Genomic DNA, 13,024 nt, shown 5'->3' on the forward strand with positions numbered 1-13,024 from the left:
ACTTTTTCTTTTTATTGCCAGTACAGACATTTGGAAGAGGTCAAACAGACACAATAACCATCACCTAAATACTTACCACACTGTTTAGGCCCAATTCCAACTGCTTTTGGCAGCTAAACAGTGTTGAGCCTGTTTAGTAGTTTAATTTAAGACCCCCTGCTAATATCATGTCCTGTAGGTCTTTTTACATTACCAACACATGATTTTTTTCAGTAAGCCAATACAGTTAGGAAACTTTTTTATTAGCTTACCTGGTGATAGAAGTAGAAGAGGGCAAAAAAGTGCCTGTATTTCACCTACAGCCATACCACATTGGATAAGCCCAATTTCGTCTGTTCTTGGAAGCTAAGCAGTGTTGGGCCTGGTTAGTACTTTGGTGGGAGACCACATGGGAACACCAGGTGCTGTAGGTTTTTTCACATTACAGGCAAATTGTTTTTATTCTCTAGCTATTTATATTGGAAACTTTTTCTTTTTATTGCCAGCACAGACATTTGGAAGAGGTCAAACAGACACAATAGCCATCACCTAAAGACTTACCACACTGTTTAGGCTCAATTCCAACTGCTTTTGGCAGCTAAACAGTGTTGAGCCTCTTTTGTAGTTTAATTTAAGACCCCCTGCTAATATCATGTCCTGTAGGTCTTTTTACATTACCAACACATGATTTTTTTCAGTAAGCCAATACAGTTAGGAAACTTTTTTATTAGCTTACCTGGTGATAGAAGTAGAAGAGGGCAAAAAAGTGCCTGTATCTCACCTACAGCCATACCACATTGGATAGGCCCAATCTCGTCTGATCTTGGAAGCTAAGCAGTGTTGGGCCTGGTTAGTACTTGGGTGGGAGACCACATGGGAACACCAGGTGCTGTAGGTTTTTTCACATTACTGGCAAATTGTTTTTATTCTCTAGCTATTTAAATAGGAAACTTTTTCTTTTTATTGCCAGCACAGACATTTGGAAGAGGTCAAACAGACACAATAGCCATCACCTAAAGACTTACCACACTGTTTAGGCCCAATTCCAACTGCTTTTGGCAGCTAAACATTGTTGGGCCTCTTTAGTAGTTTAATTTAAGACCCCCTGCTAATATCATGTCCTGTAGGTCTTTTTACATTACCAACACATGATTTTTTTCAGTAAGCCAATACAGTTAGGAAACTTTTTTATTAGCTTACCTGGTGATAGAAGTAGAAGAGGGCAAAAAAGTGCCTGCATCTCACCTACAGCCATACCACATTGGATAGGCCCAATCTCGTCTGATCTTTGAAGCTAAGCAGTGTTGGGCCTGGTTAGTACTTGGGTGGGAGACCACATGGGAACACCAGGTGATGTAGGTTTTTTCACATTACAGGCAAATTGTTTTTATTCTCTAGCTATTTAAATTGGAAACTTTTTCTTTTTATTGCCAGTACAGACATTTGGAAGAGGTCAAACAGACACAATAGCCATCACCTAAAGACTTACCACACTGTTTAGGCCCAATTCCAACTGCTTTTGGCAGCTAAACAGTGTTGAGCCTCTTTAGTAGTTTAATTTAAGACCCCCTGCTAATATCATGTCCTGTAGGTCTTTTTACATTACCAACACATGATTTTTTTCAGTAAGCCAATACAGTTAGGAAACTTTTTTATTAGCTTACCTGGTGATAGAAGTAGAAGAGGGCAAAAAAGTTCCTGTATCTCACCTACAGCCATACCACATTGGATAGGCCCAATCTCGTCTGATCTTGGAAGCTAAGCAGTGTTGGGCCTGGTTAGTACTTGGGTGGGAGACCACATGGGAACACCAGGTGCTGTAGGTTTTTTCACATTACAGGCAAATTGTTTTTATTCTCTAGCTATTTAAATTGGAAACTTTTTCTTTTTATTGCCAGTACAGACATTTGGAAGAGGTCAAACAGACACAATAGCCATCACCTAAAGACTTACCACACTGTTTAGGCCCAATTCCAACTGCTTTTGGCAGCTAAACAGTGTTGATCCTCTTTAGTAGTTTAATTTAAGACCCCCTGCTAATATCATGTCCTGTAGGTCGTTTTACATTACCAACACATGATTTTTTTCAGTAAGCCAATACAGTTAGGAAACTTTTTTATTAGCTTACCTGGTGATAGAAGTAGAAGAGGGCAAAAAAGTGCCTGTATCTCACCTACAGCCATACCACATTGGATTGGCCCAATCTCGTCTGATCTTGGAAGCTAAGCAGTGTTGGGCCTGGTTAGTACTTGGGTGGGAGACCACATGGGAACACCAGGTGCTGTAGGTTTTTTCACATTACAGGCAAATTGTTTTTATTCTCTAGCTATTTAAATTGGAAACTTTTTCTTTTTATTGCCAGCACAGACATTTGGAAGAGGTCAAACAGACACAATAGCCATCACCTAAAGACTTACCACACTGTTTAGGCCCAACTCCAACTGCTTTTGGCAGCTAAACAGTGTTGAGCCTCTTTAGTAGTTTAATTTAAGACCCCCTGCTAATATCATGTCCTGTAGGTCTTTTTACATTATCAACACATGATTTTTTTCAGTAAGCCAATACAGTTAGGAAACTTTTTTATTAGCTTACCTGGTGATAGAAGTAGAAGAGGGCAAAAAAGTGCCTGTATCTCACCTACAGCCATACCACATTGGATAGGCCCAATCTCGTCTGATCTTGGAAGCTAAGCAGTGTTGGGCCTGGTTAGTACTTGGGTGGGAGACCACATGGGAACACCAGGTGCTGTAGGTTTTTTCACATTACAGGCAAATTGTTTTTATTCTCTAGCTATTTAAATTGGAAACTTTTTATTTTTATTGCCAGTACAGACATTTGGAAGAGGTCAAACAGACACAATAGCCATCACCTAAAGACTTACCACACTGTTTAGGCCCAATTCCAACTGCTTTTGGCAGCTAAACAGTGTTGAGCCTCTTAATAGTTTAATTTAAGACCCCCTGCTAATATCATGTCCTGTAGGTCTTTTTACATTACCAACACATGATTTTTTTCAGTAAGCCAATACAGTTAGGAAACTTTTGTATTAGCTTACCTGGTGATAGAAGTAGAAGAGGGCAAAAAAGTGAATTTAACTCACCTACAACCATACCACATTGGATAGGCCCAATCTCGTCTAATCTTGGAAGCTAAGCAGTGTTGAACCTGTTTAGTACTTGGGTGGGAGACCACATGGGAACACCAGGTGCTGTAGGTTTTTTCACATTACTGGCAAATTGTTTTTATTCTCTAGCTATTTAAATTGGAAACTTTTTCTTTTTATTGACAGCACAGACATTTGGAAGAGGTCAAACAGACACAATAGCCATCACCTAAAGACTTACCACACTGTTTAGGCCCAATTCCAACTGCTTTTGGCAGCTAAACAGTGTTGAGCCTCTTTAGTAGTTTAATTTAAGACCCCCTGCTAATATCATGTCCTGTAGGTCTTTTTACATTACCAACACATGATTTTTTTCAGTAAGCCAATACAGTTAGGAAACTTTTTTATTAGCTTACCTGGTAAAAGAAGTAGAAGAGGGCAAAAAAGTGCCTGTATTTAAACTACAGCCATACCACATTGGATAGGCCCAATCTCGTCTGATCTTGGAAGCTAAGCAGTGTTGGGCCTGGTTAGTACTTGGGTGGGAGACCACATGGGAACACCAGGTGCTGTAGGTTTTTTCACATTACAGGCAAATTGTTTTTATTCTCTAGCTATTTAAATTGGAAACTTTTTCTTTTTATTGCCAGTACAGACATTTGGAAGAGGTCAAACAGACACAATAGCCATCACATAAAGACTTACCACACTGTTTAGGCCCAATTCCAACTGCTTTTGGCAGCTAAACAGTGTTGAGCCCCTTTAGTAGTTTAATTTAAGACCCCCTACTAATATCATGTCCTGTAGGTCTTTTTACATTACCAACACATGATTTTTTTCAGTAAGCCAATACAGTTAGGAAACTTTTTTATTAGCTTACCAGGTGATAGAAGTAGAAGAGGGCAAAAAAGTGCCTGTATTTCACCTACAGCCATACCACATTGGATAGGCCCAATCTCGTCTGTTCTTGGAAGCTAAGCAGTGTTGGGCCTGGTTAGTACTTGGGTAAGAGACCACATGGGAACACCAGGTGCTGTAGGTTTTTTCACATTACAGGCAAATTGTTTTTATTCTCTAGCTATTTATATTGGAAACTTTTTCTTTTTATTGCCAGCACAGACATTTGGAAGAGGTCAAACAGACACAATAGCCATCACCTAAAGACTTACCACACTGTTTAGGCTCAATTCCAACTGCTTTTGGCAGCTAAACAGTGTTGAGCCTCTTTTGTAGTTTAATTTAAGACCCCCTGCTAATATCATGTCCTGTAGGTCTTTTTACATTACCAACACATGACTTTTTTCAGTAAGCCAATACAGTTAGGAAACTTTTGTATTAGCTTACCTGGTGATAGAAGTAGAAGAGGGCAAAAAAGTGCCTTTATCTCACCTACAGCAATACCACATTGGATAGGCCCAATCTCGTCTGATCTTGGAAGCTAAGCAGTGTTGGGCCTGGTTAGTACTTGGGTGGGAGACCACATGGGAACACCAGGTGCTGTAGGTTTTTTCACATTACTGGCAAATTGTTTTTATTCTCTAGCTATTTAAATTTGAAACTTTTTCTTTTTATTGCCAGCACAGACATTTGGAAGAGGTCAAACAGACACAATAGCCATCACCTAAAGACTTACCTCACTGTTTAGGCCCAATTCCAACTGCTTTTGGCAGCTAAACAGTGTTGAGCCTCTTTAGTAGTTTAATTTAAGACCCCCTGCTAATATCATGTCCTGTAGGTCTTTTTACATTACCAACACATGATTTTTTTCAGTAAGCCAATACAGTTAGGAAACTTTTTTATTAGCTTACCTGGTGATAGAAGTAGAAGAGGGCAAAAAAGTGCCTGTATCTCAACTACAGCCATACCACATTGGATAGGCCCAATCTCGTCTGAACTTGGAAGCTAAGCAGTTTTGGGCCTGGTTAGTACTTGGGTGGGAGACCACATGGGAACACCAGGTGCTGTAGGTTTTTTCACATTACAGGCAAATTGTTTTTATTCTCTAGCTATTTAAATTGGAAACTTTTTATTTTTATTGCCAGTACAGACATTTGGAAGAGGTCAAACAGACACAATAGCCATCACCTAAAGACTTACCACACTGTTTAGGCCCAATTCCAACTGCTTTTGGCAGCTAAACAGTGTTGGGCCTCTTTAGTAGTTTAATATAAGACTCCCTGCTAATATCATGTCCTGTAAGTCTTTTTACATTACCAACACATGATTTTTTTCAGTAAGCCAATACAGTTAGGAAACTTTTTTATTAGCTTACCTGGTGATAGAAGTAGAAGAGGCCAAAAAAGTGCCTTTAACTCACCTACAGCCATACCACATTGGATAGGCCCAATCTCGTCTGATCTTGGAAGCTAAGCAGTGTTGGGCCTGTTTAGTACTTGGGTGGGAGACCACATGGGAACACCAGGTGCTGTAGGTTTTTTCACATTACTGGCAAATTGTTTTTATTCTCTAGCTATTTAAATTGGAAACTTTTTCTTTTTATTGCCAGTACAGACATTTGGAAGAGGTCAAACAGACACAATAGCCATCACCTAAAGACTTACCACACTGTTTAGGCCCAATTCCAACTGCTTTTGGCAGCTAAACAGTGTTGATCCTCTTTAGTAGTTTAATTTAAGACCCCCTGCTAATATCATGTACTGTAGGTCTTTTTACATTACCAACACATGATTTTTTTCAGTAAGCCAATACAGTTAGGAAACTTTTTTATTAGCTTACCTGGTGATAGAAGTAGAAGAGGGCAAAAAAGTGCCTGTATCTCACCTACAGCCATACCACATTGGATAGGCCCAATCTCGTCTGATCTTGGAAGCTAAGCAGTGTTGGGCCTGGTTAGTACTTGGGTGGGAGACCACATGGGAACACCAGGTGCTGTAGGTTTTTTCACATTACAGGCAAATTGTTTTTATTCTCTAGCTATTTAAATTGGAAACTTTTTCTTTTTATTGCCAGTACAGACATTTGGAAGAGGTCAAACAGACACAATAGCCATCACCTAAAGACTTACCACACTGTTTAGGCCCAATTCCAACTGCTTTTGGCAGCTAAACAGTGTTGATCCTCTTTAGTAGTTTAATTTAAGACCCCCTGCTAATATCATGTCCTGTAGGTCGTTTTACATTACCAACACATGATTTTTTTCAGTAAGCCAATACAGTTAGGAAACTTTTTTATTAGCTTACCTGGTGATAGAAGTAGAAGAGGGCAAAAAAGTGCCTGTATCTCACCTAGAGCCATACCACATTGGATAGGCCCAATCTCGTCTGATCTTGGAAGCTAAGCAGTGTTGGGCCTGGTTAGTACTTGGGTGGGAGACCACATGGGAACACCAGGTGCTGTAGGTTTTTTCACATTACAGGCAAATTGTTTTTATTCTCTAGCTATTTAAATTGGAAACTTTTTCTTTTTATTGCCAGTACAGACATTTGGAAGAGGTCAAACAGACACAATAGCCATCACCTAAAGACTTACCACACTGTTTAGGCCCAATTCCAACTGCTTTTGGCAGCTAAACAGTGTCGAGCCTCTTTAGTAGTTTAATTTAAGACCCCCTGCTAATATCATGTCCTGTAGGTCTTTTTACATTACCAACACATGATTTTTTTCAGTAAGCCAATACAGTTAGGAAACTTTTGTATTAGCTTACCTGGTGATAGAAGTAGAAGAGGGCAAAAAAGTGAATTTAACTCACCTACAACCATACCACATTGGATAGGCCCAATCTCGTCTAATCTTGGAAGCTAAGCAGTGTTGAACCTGGTTAGTACTTGGGTGGGAGACCACATGGGACCACCAGGTGCTGTAGGTTTTTTCACATTACTGGCAAATTGTTTTTATTCTCTAGCTATTTATATTGGAAACTTTTTCATTTTATTGCCAGCACAGACATTTGGAAGAGGTCAAACAGACACAATAGCCATCACCTAAAGACTTACCACAATGTTTAGGCTCAATTCCAACTGCTTTTGGCAGCTAAACAGTGTTGAGCCTCTTTTGTAGTTTAATTTAAGACCCCCTGCTAATATCATGTCCTGTAGGTCTTTTTACATTACCAACACATGATTTTTTTCAGTAAGCCAATACAGTTAGGAAACTTTTGTTTTAGCTTACCTGGTAATAGAAGAAGAAGAGGGCAAAAAAGTGGCTTTAACTCACCTACAGCCATACCACATTGGATAGGCCCAATCTCGTCTGCTCTTGGAAGTGTTGGGCCTGGTTAGTACTGGGGTGGGAGACCACATGGGAACACCAGGTGCTGTAGGTTTTTTCACATTACTGGCAAATTGTTTTTATTCTCTAGCTATTTAAATTGGAAACTTTTTCTTTTTAATGACAGCACAGACATTTGGAAGAGGTCAAACAGACACAATAGCCATCAACTAAAGACTTACCACACTGTTTAGGCCCAATTCCAACTTCTTTTGGCAGCTAAACAGTGTTGAGCCTCTTTAGTAGTTTAATTTAAGACCCCCTGCTAATATCATGTCCTGTAGGTCTTTTTACATTACCAACACATGATTTTTTTCAGTAAGCCAATACAGTTAGGAAACTTTTTTATTAGCTTACCTGGTAAAAGAAGTAGAAGAGGGCAAAAAAGTGCCTGTATTTCACCTACAGCCATACCACATTGGATAGGCCCAATCTCGTCTGATCTTGGAAGCTAAGCAGTGTTGGGCCTGTTTAGTACTTGGGTGGGAGACCACATGGGAACACCAGGTGCTGTAGGTTTTTTCACATTACTGGCAAATTGTTTTTATTCTCTAGCTATTTAAATTGGAAACTTTTTCTTTTTATTGCCAGTACAGACATTTGGAAGAGGTCAAACAGACACAATAGCCATCACCTAAAGACTTACCACACTGTTTAGGCCCAATTCCAACTGCTTTTGGCAGCTAAACAGTGTTGATCCTCTTTAGTAGTTTAATTTAAGACCCCCTGCTAATATCATGTACTGTAGGTCTTTTTACATTACCAACACATGATTTTTTTCAGTAAGCCAATACAGTTAGGAAACTTTTTTATTAGCTTACCTGGTGATAGAAGTAGAAGAGGGCAAAAAAGTGCCTGTATCTCACCTACAGCCATACCACATTGGATAGGCCCAATCTCGTCTGATCTTGGAAGCTAAGCAGTGTTGGGCCTGGTTAGTACTTGGGTGGGAGACCACATGGGAACACCAGGTGCTGTAGGTTTTTTCACATTACAGGCAAATTGTTTTTATTCTCTAGCTATTTAAATTGGAAACTTTTTCTTTTTATTGCCAGTACAGACATTTGGAAGAGGTCAAACAGACACAATAGCCATCACCTAAAGACTTACCACACTGTTTAGGCCCAATTCCAACTGCTTTTGGCAGCTAAACAGTGTTGATCCTCTTTAGTAGTTTAATTTAAGACCCCCTGCTAATATCATGTCCTGTAGGTCGTTTTACATTACCAACACATGATTTTTTTCAGTAAGCCAATACAGTTAGGAAACTTTTTTATTAGCTTACCTGGTGATAGAAGTAGAAGAGGGCAAAAAAGTGCCTGTATCTCACCTAGAGCCATACCACATTGGATAGGCCCAATCTCGTCTGATCTTGGAAGCTAAGCAGTGTTGGGCCTGGTTAGTACTTGGGTGGGAGACCACATGGGAACACCAGGTGCTGTAGGTTTTTTCACATTACAGGCAAATTGTTTTTATTCTCTAGCTATTTAAATTGGAAACTTTTTCTTTTTATTGCCAGTACAGACATTTGGAAGAGGACAAACAGACACAATAGCCATCACCTAAAGACTTACCACACTGTTTAGGCCCAATTCCAACTGCTTTTGGCAGCTAAACAGTGTTGAGCCTCTTTAGTAGTTTAATTTAAGACCCCCTGCTAATATCATGTCCTGTAGGTCTTTTTACATTACCAACACATGATTTTTTTCAGTAAGCCAATACAGTTAGGAAACTTTTGTATTAGCTTACCTGGTGATAGAAGTAGAAGAGGGCAAAAAAGTGAATTTAACTCACCTACAACCATACCACATTGGATAGGCCCAATCTCGTCTAATCTTGGAAGCTAAGCAGTGTTGAACCTGGTTAGTACTTGGGTGGGAGACCACATGGGACCACCAGGTGCTGTAGGTTTTTTCACATTACTGGCAAATTGTTTTTATTCTCTAGCTATTTATATTGGAAACTTTTTCATTTTATTGCCAGCACAGACATTTGGAAGAGGTCAAACAGACACAATAGCCATCACCTAAAGACTTACCACAATGTTTAGGCTCAATTCCAACTGCTTTTGGCAGCTAAACAGTGTTGAGCCTCTTTTGTAGTTTAATTTAAGACCCCCTGCTAATATCATGTCCTGTAGGTCTTTTTACATTACCAACACATGATTTTTTTCAGTAAGCCAATACAGTTAGGAAACTTTTGTTTTAGCTTACCTGGTAATAGAAGAAGAAGAGGGCAAAAAAGTGGCTTTAACTCACCTACAGCCATACCACATTGGATAGGCCCAATCTCGTCTGCTCTTGGAAGTGTTGGGCCTGGTTAGTACTGGGGTGGGAGACCACATGGGAACACCAGGTGCTGTAGGTTTTTTCACATTACTGGCAAATTGTTTTTATTCTCTAGCTATTTAAATTGGAAACTTTTTCTTTTTAATGACAGCACAGACATTTGGAAGAGGTCAAACAGACACAATAGCCATCAACTAAAGACTTACCACACTGTTTAGGCCCAATTCCAACTTCTTTTGGCAGCTAAACAGTGTTGAGCCTCTTTAGTAGTTTAATTTAAGACCCCCTGCTAATATCATGTCCTGTAGGTCTTTTTACATTACCAACACATGATTTTTTTCAGTAAGCCAATACAGTTAGGAAACTTTTTTATTAGCTTACCTGGTAAAAGAAGTAGAAGAGGGCAAAAAAGTGCCTGTATTTCACCTACAGCCATACCACATTGGATAGGCCCAATCTCGTCTGATCTTGGAAGCTAAGCAGTGTTGGGCCTGGTTAGTACTTGGGTGGGAGACCACATGGGAACACCAGGTGCTGTAGGTTTTTTCACTTTACAGGCAAATTGTTTTTATTCTCTAGCTATTTAAATTGGAAACTTTTTCTTTTTATTGCCAGTACAGACATTTGGAAGAGGTCAAACAGACACAATAGCCATCACATAAAGACTTACCACACTGTTTAGGCCCAATTCCAACTGCTTTTGGCAGCTAAACAGTGTTGAGCCCCTTTAGTAGTTTAATTTAAGACCCCCTGCTAATATCATGTCCTGTAGGTCTTTTTACATTACCAACACATGATTTTTTTCAGTAAGCCAATACAGTTAGGAAACTTTTTTATTAGCTTACCATGTGATAGAAGTAGAAGAGGGCAAAAAAGTGCCTGTATTTCACCTACAGCCATACCACATTGGATAGGCCCAATCTCGTCTGTTCTTGGAAGCTAAGCAGTGTTGGGCCTGGTTAGTACTTGGGTAAGAGACCACATGGGAACACCAGGTGCTGTAGGTTTTTTCACATTACAGGCAAATTGTTTTTATTCTCTAGCTATTTATATTGGAAACTTTTTCTTTTTATTGCCAGCACAGACATTTGGAAGAGGTCATACAGACACAATAGCCATCACCTAAAGACTTACCACACTGTTTAGGCTCAATTCCAACTGCTTTTGGCAGCTAAACAGTGTTGAGCCTCTTTTGTAGTTTAATTTAAGACCCCCTGCTAATATCATGTCCTGTAGGTCTTTTTACATTACCAAAACATGACTTTTTTCAGTAAGCCAATACAGTTAGGAAACTTTTGTATTAGCTTACCTGGTGATAGAAGTAGAAGAGGGCAAAAAAGTGCCTTTAACTCACCTACAGCCATACCACATTGGATAGGCCCAATCTCGTCTGATCTTGGAAGCTAAGCAGTGTTGGGCCTGGTTAGTACTTGGGTGGGAGACCACATGGGAACACCAGGTGCTGTAGGTTTTTTCACATTACTGGCAAATTGTTTTTATTCTCTAGCTATTTAAATTTGAAACTTTTTCTTTTTATTGCCAGCACAGACATTTGGAAGAGGTCAAACAGACACAATAGCCATCACCTAAAGACTTACCTCACTGTTTAGGCCCAATTCCAACTGCTTTTGGCAGCTAAACAGTGTTGAGCCTCTTTAGTAGTTTAATTTAAGACCCCCTGCTAATATCATGTCCTGTAGGTCTTTTTACATTACCAACACATGATTTTTTTCAGTAAGCCAATACAGTTAGGAAACTTTTTTATTAGCTTACCTGGTGATAGAAGTAGAAGAGGGCAAAAAAGTGCCTGTATCTCAACTACAGCCATACCACATTGGATAGGCCCAATCTCGTCTGAACTTGGAAGCTAAGCAGTTTTGGGCCTGGTTAGTACTTGGGTGGGAGACCACATGGGAACACCAGGTGCTGTAGGTTTTTTCACATTACAGGCAAATTGTTTTTATTCTCTAGCTATTTAAATTGGAAACTTTTTATTTTTATTGCCAGTACAGACATTTGGAAGAGGTCAAACAGACACAATAGCCATCACCTAAAGACTTACCACACTGTTTAGGCCCAATTCCAACTGCTTTTGGCAGCTAAACAGTGTTGGGCCTCTTTAGTAGTTTAATATAAGACTCCCTGCTAATATCATGTCCTGTAGGTCTTTTTACATTACCAACACATGATTTTTTTCAGTAAGCCAATACAGTTAGGAAACTTTTTTATTAGCTTACCTGGTGATAGAAGTAGAAGAGGGCAAAAAAGTGCCTGTGTCTCACCTACAGCCATACCACATTGGATAGGCCCAATCTCGTCTGATCTTGTAAGCTAAGCAGTGTTGGGCCTGGTTAGTACTTGGGTGGGAGACCACATGGGAACACCAGGTGCTGTAGATTTTTTCACATTACAGGCAAATTGTTTTTATTCTCTAGCTATTTAAATTGGAAACTTTTTCTTTTTATTGCCAGTACAGACATTTGGAAGAGGTCAAACAGACACAATAGCCATCACCTAAAGACTTACCACACTGTTTAGGCCCAATTCCAACTGCTTTTGGCAGCTAAACAGTGTTGAGCCTGTTTAGTAGTTTAATTTAAGACCCCCTGCTAATATCATGTCCTGTAGGTCTTTTTACATTACCAACACATGATTTTTTTTTAAGTAAGCCAATACAGTTAGGAAACTTTTTTATTAGCTTACCTGGTGATAGAAGTAGAAGAGGGCAAAAAAGTGCCTGTATCTCACCTACAGCCATATCACATTGGATAGGCCCAATCTCGTCTGATCTTGGAAGCTAAGCAGTGTTGGGCCTGGTTAGTACTTGGGTGGGAGACCACCTGGGAACACCAGGTGCTGTGGGTTTTTTCACATTACTGGCAAATTGTTTTTATTCTCTAGCTATTTAAATTGGAAACTTTTTCTTTTTATTGCCAGCACAGACATTTGGAAGAGGTCAAACAGACACAATAGCCATCACCTAAAGACTTACCAAACTGTTTAGGCCCAATTCCAAATGCTTTTGGCAGCTAAACAGTGTTGAGCCTCTTTAGTAGTTTAATTTAAGACCCCCTGCTAATATCATGTCCTGTAGGTCTTTTTACATTACCAACACATGATTTTTTTCAGTAAGCCAATACAGTTAGGAAACTTTTGTATTAGCTTACCTGGTGATAGAAGTAGAATAGGCAGAGCCGGCCTTAGGCATAGGCCAACTAGGCAATTGCCTAGGGCATTTGGAATGCCATGGGGCATCAGCAGCTTCTGCTGATTAAAATGATATGCAGCATGCCTATTTTGTGTGTGTGAGTGAGGCTGTTAGCGGCTGTGCGAGTCCTGTCTGCGGGTGGGTGGGTTGTGCAATAGTGTTCGGCAAATGTGTAAGGGGCATTATGTATAAATGCATTAATAATGTGTGACATGTGTA

General features: G+C 39.7%; 19 non-coding genes and 8 pseudogenes across 19 annotated transcripts; all 27 read left to right on the plus strand.

The window, feature by feature from the left end:
* The first annotated feature begins 294 nt into the window (after nucleotides 1–294).
* On the plus strand, nucleotides 295–413 carry LOC146016946 (5S ribosomal RNA). Its single transcript, XR_014449825.1, has one exon. It is a non-coding gene; the product is annotated as a 5S ribosomal RNA (ribosomal RNA).
* A 345-nt stretch (nucleotides 414–758) lies between these two features.
* Nucleotides 759–877, plus strand: LOC146013008 (5S ribosomal RNA). The gene has a single exon (XR_014445997.1). It is a non-coding gene; the product is annotated as a 5S ribosomal RNA (ribosomal RNA).
* A 345-nt stretch (nucleotides 878–1,222) lies between these two features.
* On the plus strand, nucleotides 1,223–1,341 carry LOC146010584 (5S ribosomal RNA; annotated as a pseudogene).
* A 345-nt stretch (nucleotides 1,342–1,686) lies between these two features.
* LOC146013009 (5S ribosomal RNA) lies at nucleotides 1,687–1,805 on the plus strand. The gene has a single exon (XR_014445998.1). It is a non-coding gene; the product is annotated as a 5S ribosomal RNA (ribosomal RNA).
* A 345-nt stretch (nucleotides 1,806–2,150) lies between these two features.
* Nucleotides 2,151–2,269, plus strand: LOC146014542 (5S ribosomal RNA). The gene has a single exon (XR_014447493.1). It is a non-coding gene; the product is annotated as a 5S ribosomal RNA (ribosomal RNA).
* A 345-nt stretch (nucleotides 2,270–2,614) lies between these two features.
* Nucleotides 2,615–2,733, plus strand: LOC146013011 (5S ribosomal RNA). The gene has a single exon (XR_014445999.1). It is a non-coding gene; the product is annotated as a 5S ribosomal RNA (ribosomal RNA).
* A 344-nt stretch (nucleotides 2,734–3,077) lies between these two features.
* Nucleotides 3,078–3,196, plus strand: LOC146011462 (5S ribosomal RNA; annotated as a pseudogene).
* A 345-nt stretch (nucleotides 3,197–3,541) lies between these two features.
* On the plus strand, nucleotides 3,542–3,660 carry LOC146015222 (5S ribosomal RNA). Its single transcript, XR_014448151.1, has one exon. It is a non-coding gene; the product is annotated as a 5S ribosomal RNA (ribosomal RNA).
* A 345-nt stretch (nucleotides 3,661–4,005) lies between these two features.
* LOC146011176 (5S ribosomal RNA) lies at nucleotides 4,006–4,124 on the plus strand (annotated as a pseudogene).
* A 345-nt stretch (nucleotides 4,125–4,469) lies between these two features.
* LOC146014736 (5S ribosomal RNA) lies at nucleotides 4,470–4,588 on the plus strand. The gene has a single exon (XR_014447680.1). It is a non-coding gene; the product is annotated as a 5S ribosomal RNA (ribosomal RNA).
* Nucleotides 4,589–4,933: 345 nt separating this feature from the next.
* Nucleotides 4,934–5,052, plus strand: LOC146017026 (5S ribosomal RNA). The gene has a single exon (XR_014449902.1). It is a non-coding gene; the product is annotated as a 5S ribosomal RNA (ribosomal RNA).
* A 345-nt stretch (nucleotides 5,053–5,397) lies between these two features.
* LOC146014895 (5S ribosomal RNA) lies at nucleotides 5,398–5,516 on the plus strand. The gene has a single exon (XR_014447835.1). It is a non-coding gene; the product is annotated as a 5S ribosomal RNA (ribosomal RNA).
* Nucleotides 5,517–5,861: 345 nt separating this feature from the next.
* On the plus strand, nucleotides 5,862–5,980 carry LOC146013012 (5S ribosomal RNA). Its single transcript, XR_014446000.1, has one exon. It is a non-coding gene; the product is annotated as a 5S ribosomal RNA (ribosomal RNA).
* Nucleotides 5,981–6,325: 345 nt separating this feature from the next.
* Nucleotides 6,326–6,444, plus strand: LOC146015530 (5S ribosomal RNA). Its single transcript, XR_014448448.1, has one exon. It is a non-coding gene; the product is annotated as a 5S ribosomal RNA (ribosomal RNA).
* Nucleotides 6,445–6,789: 345 nt separating this feature from the next.
* Nucleotides 6,790–6,908, plus strand: LOC146011533 (5S ribosomal RNA; annotated as a pseudogene).
* A 345-nt stretch (nucleotides 6,909–7,253) lies between these two features.
* On the plus strand, nucleotides 7,254–7,364 carry LOC146011724 (5S ribosomal RNA; annotated as a pseudogene).
* Nucleotides 7,365–7,709: 345 nt separating this feature from the next.
* LOC146014896 (5S ribosomal RNA) lies at nucleotides 7,710–7,828 on the plus strand. Its single transcript, XR_014447836.1, has one exon. It is a non-coding gene; the product is annotated as a 5S ribosomal RNA (ribosomal RNA).
* Nucleotides 7,829–8,173: 345 nt separating this feature from the next.
* LOC146013013 (5S ribosomal RNA) lies at nucleotides 8,174–8,292 on the plus strand. The gene has a single exon (XR_014446001.1). It is a non-coding gene; the product is annotated as a 5S ribosomal RNA (ribosomal RNA).
* A 345-nt stretch (nucleotides 8,293–8,637) lies between these two features.
* Nucleotides 8,638–8,756, plus strand: LOC146015532 (5S ribosomal RNA). The gene has a single exon (XR_014448451.1). It is a non-coding gene; the product is annotated as a 5S ribosomal RNA (ribosomal RNA).
* Nucleotides 8,757–9,101: 345 nt separating this feature from the next.
* Nucleotides 9,102–9,220, plus strand: LOC146011534 (5S ribosomal RNA; annotated as a pseudogene).
* A 345-nt stretch (nucleotides 9,221–9,565) lies between these two features.
* LOC146011725 (5S ribosomal RNA) lies at nucleotides 9,566–9,676 on the plus strand (annotated as a pseudogene).
* Nucleotides 9,677–10,021: 345 nt separating this feature from the next.
* On the plus strand, nucleotides 10,022–10,140 carry LOC146013014 (5S ribosomal RNA). The gene has a single exon (XR_014446002.1). It is a non-coding gene; the product is annotated as a 5S ribosomal RNA (ribosomal RNA).
* Nucleotides 10,141–10,485: 345 nt separating this feature from the next.
* On the plus strand, nucleotides 10,486–10,604 carry LOC146011177 (5S ribosomal RNA; annotated as a pseudogene).
* Nucleotides 10,605–10,949: 345 nt separating this feature from the next.
* Nucleotides 10,950–11,068, plus strand: LOC146013015 (5S ribosomal RNA). Its single transcript, XR_014446003.1, has one exon. It is a non-coding gene; the product is annotated as a 5S ribosomal RNA (ribosomal RNA).
* A 345-nt stretch (nucleotides 11,069–11,413) lies between these two features.
* On the plus strand, nucleotides 11,414–11,532 carry LOC146017027 (5S ribosomal RNA). Its single transcript, XR_014449903.1, has one exon. It is a non-coding gene; the product is annotated as a 5S ribosomal RNA (ribosomal RNA).
* Nucleotides 11,533–11,877: 345 nt separating this feature from the next.
* LOC146017598 (5S ribosomal RNA) lies at nucleotides 11,878–11,996 on the plus strand. The gene has a single exon (XR_014450465.1). It is a non-coding gene; the product is annotated as a 5S ribosomal RNA (ribosomal RNA).
* Nucleotides 11,997–12,343: 347 nt separating this feature from the next.
* On the plus strand, nucleotides 12,344–12,462 carry LOC146015969 (5S ribosomal RNA). Its single transcript, XR_014448876.1, has one exon. It is a non-coding gene; the product is annotated as a 5S ribosomal RNA (ribosomal RNA).
* The last annotated feature ends 562 nt before the right edge of the window (nucleotides 12,463–13,024 follow it).

The sequence above is a fragment of the Crinia signifera genome, chromosome 6, assembly GCF_055691185.1.
Source record: "Crinia signifera chromosome 6, ASM5569118v1, whole genome shotgun sequence".
NCBI classification, from domain to species: Eukaryota; Metazoa; Chordata; class Amphibia; order Anura; family Myobatrachidae; genus Crinia; species Crinia signifera.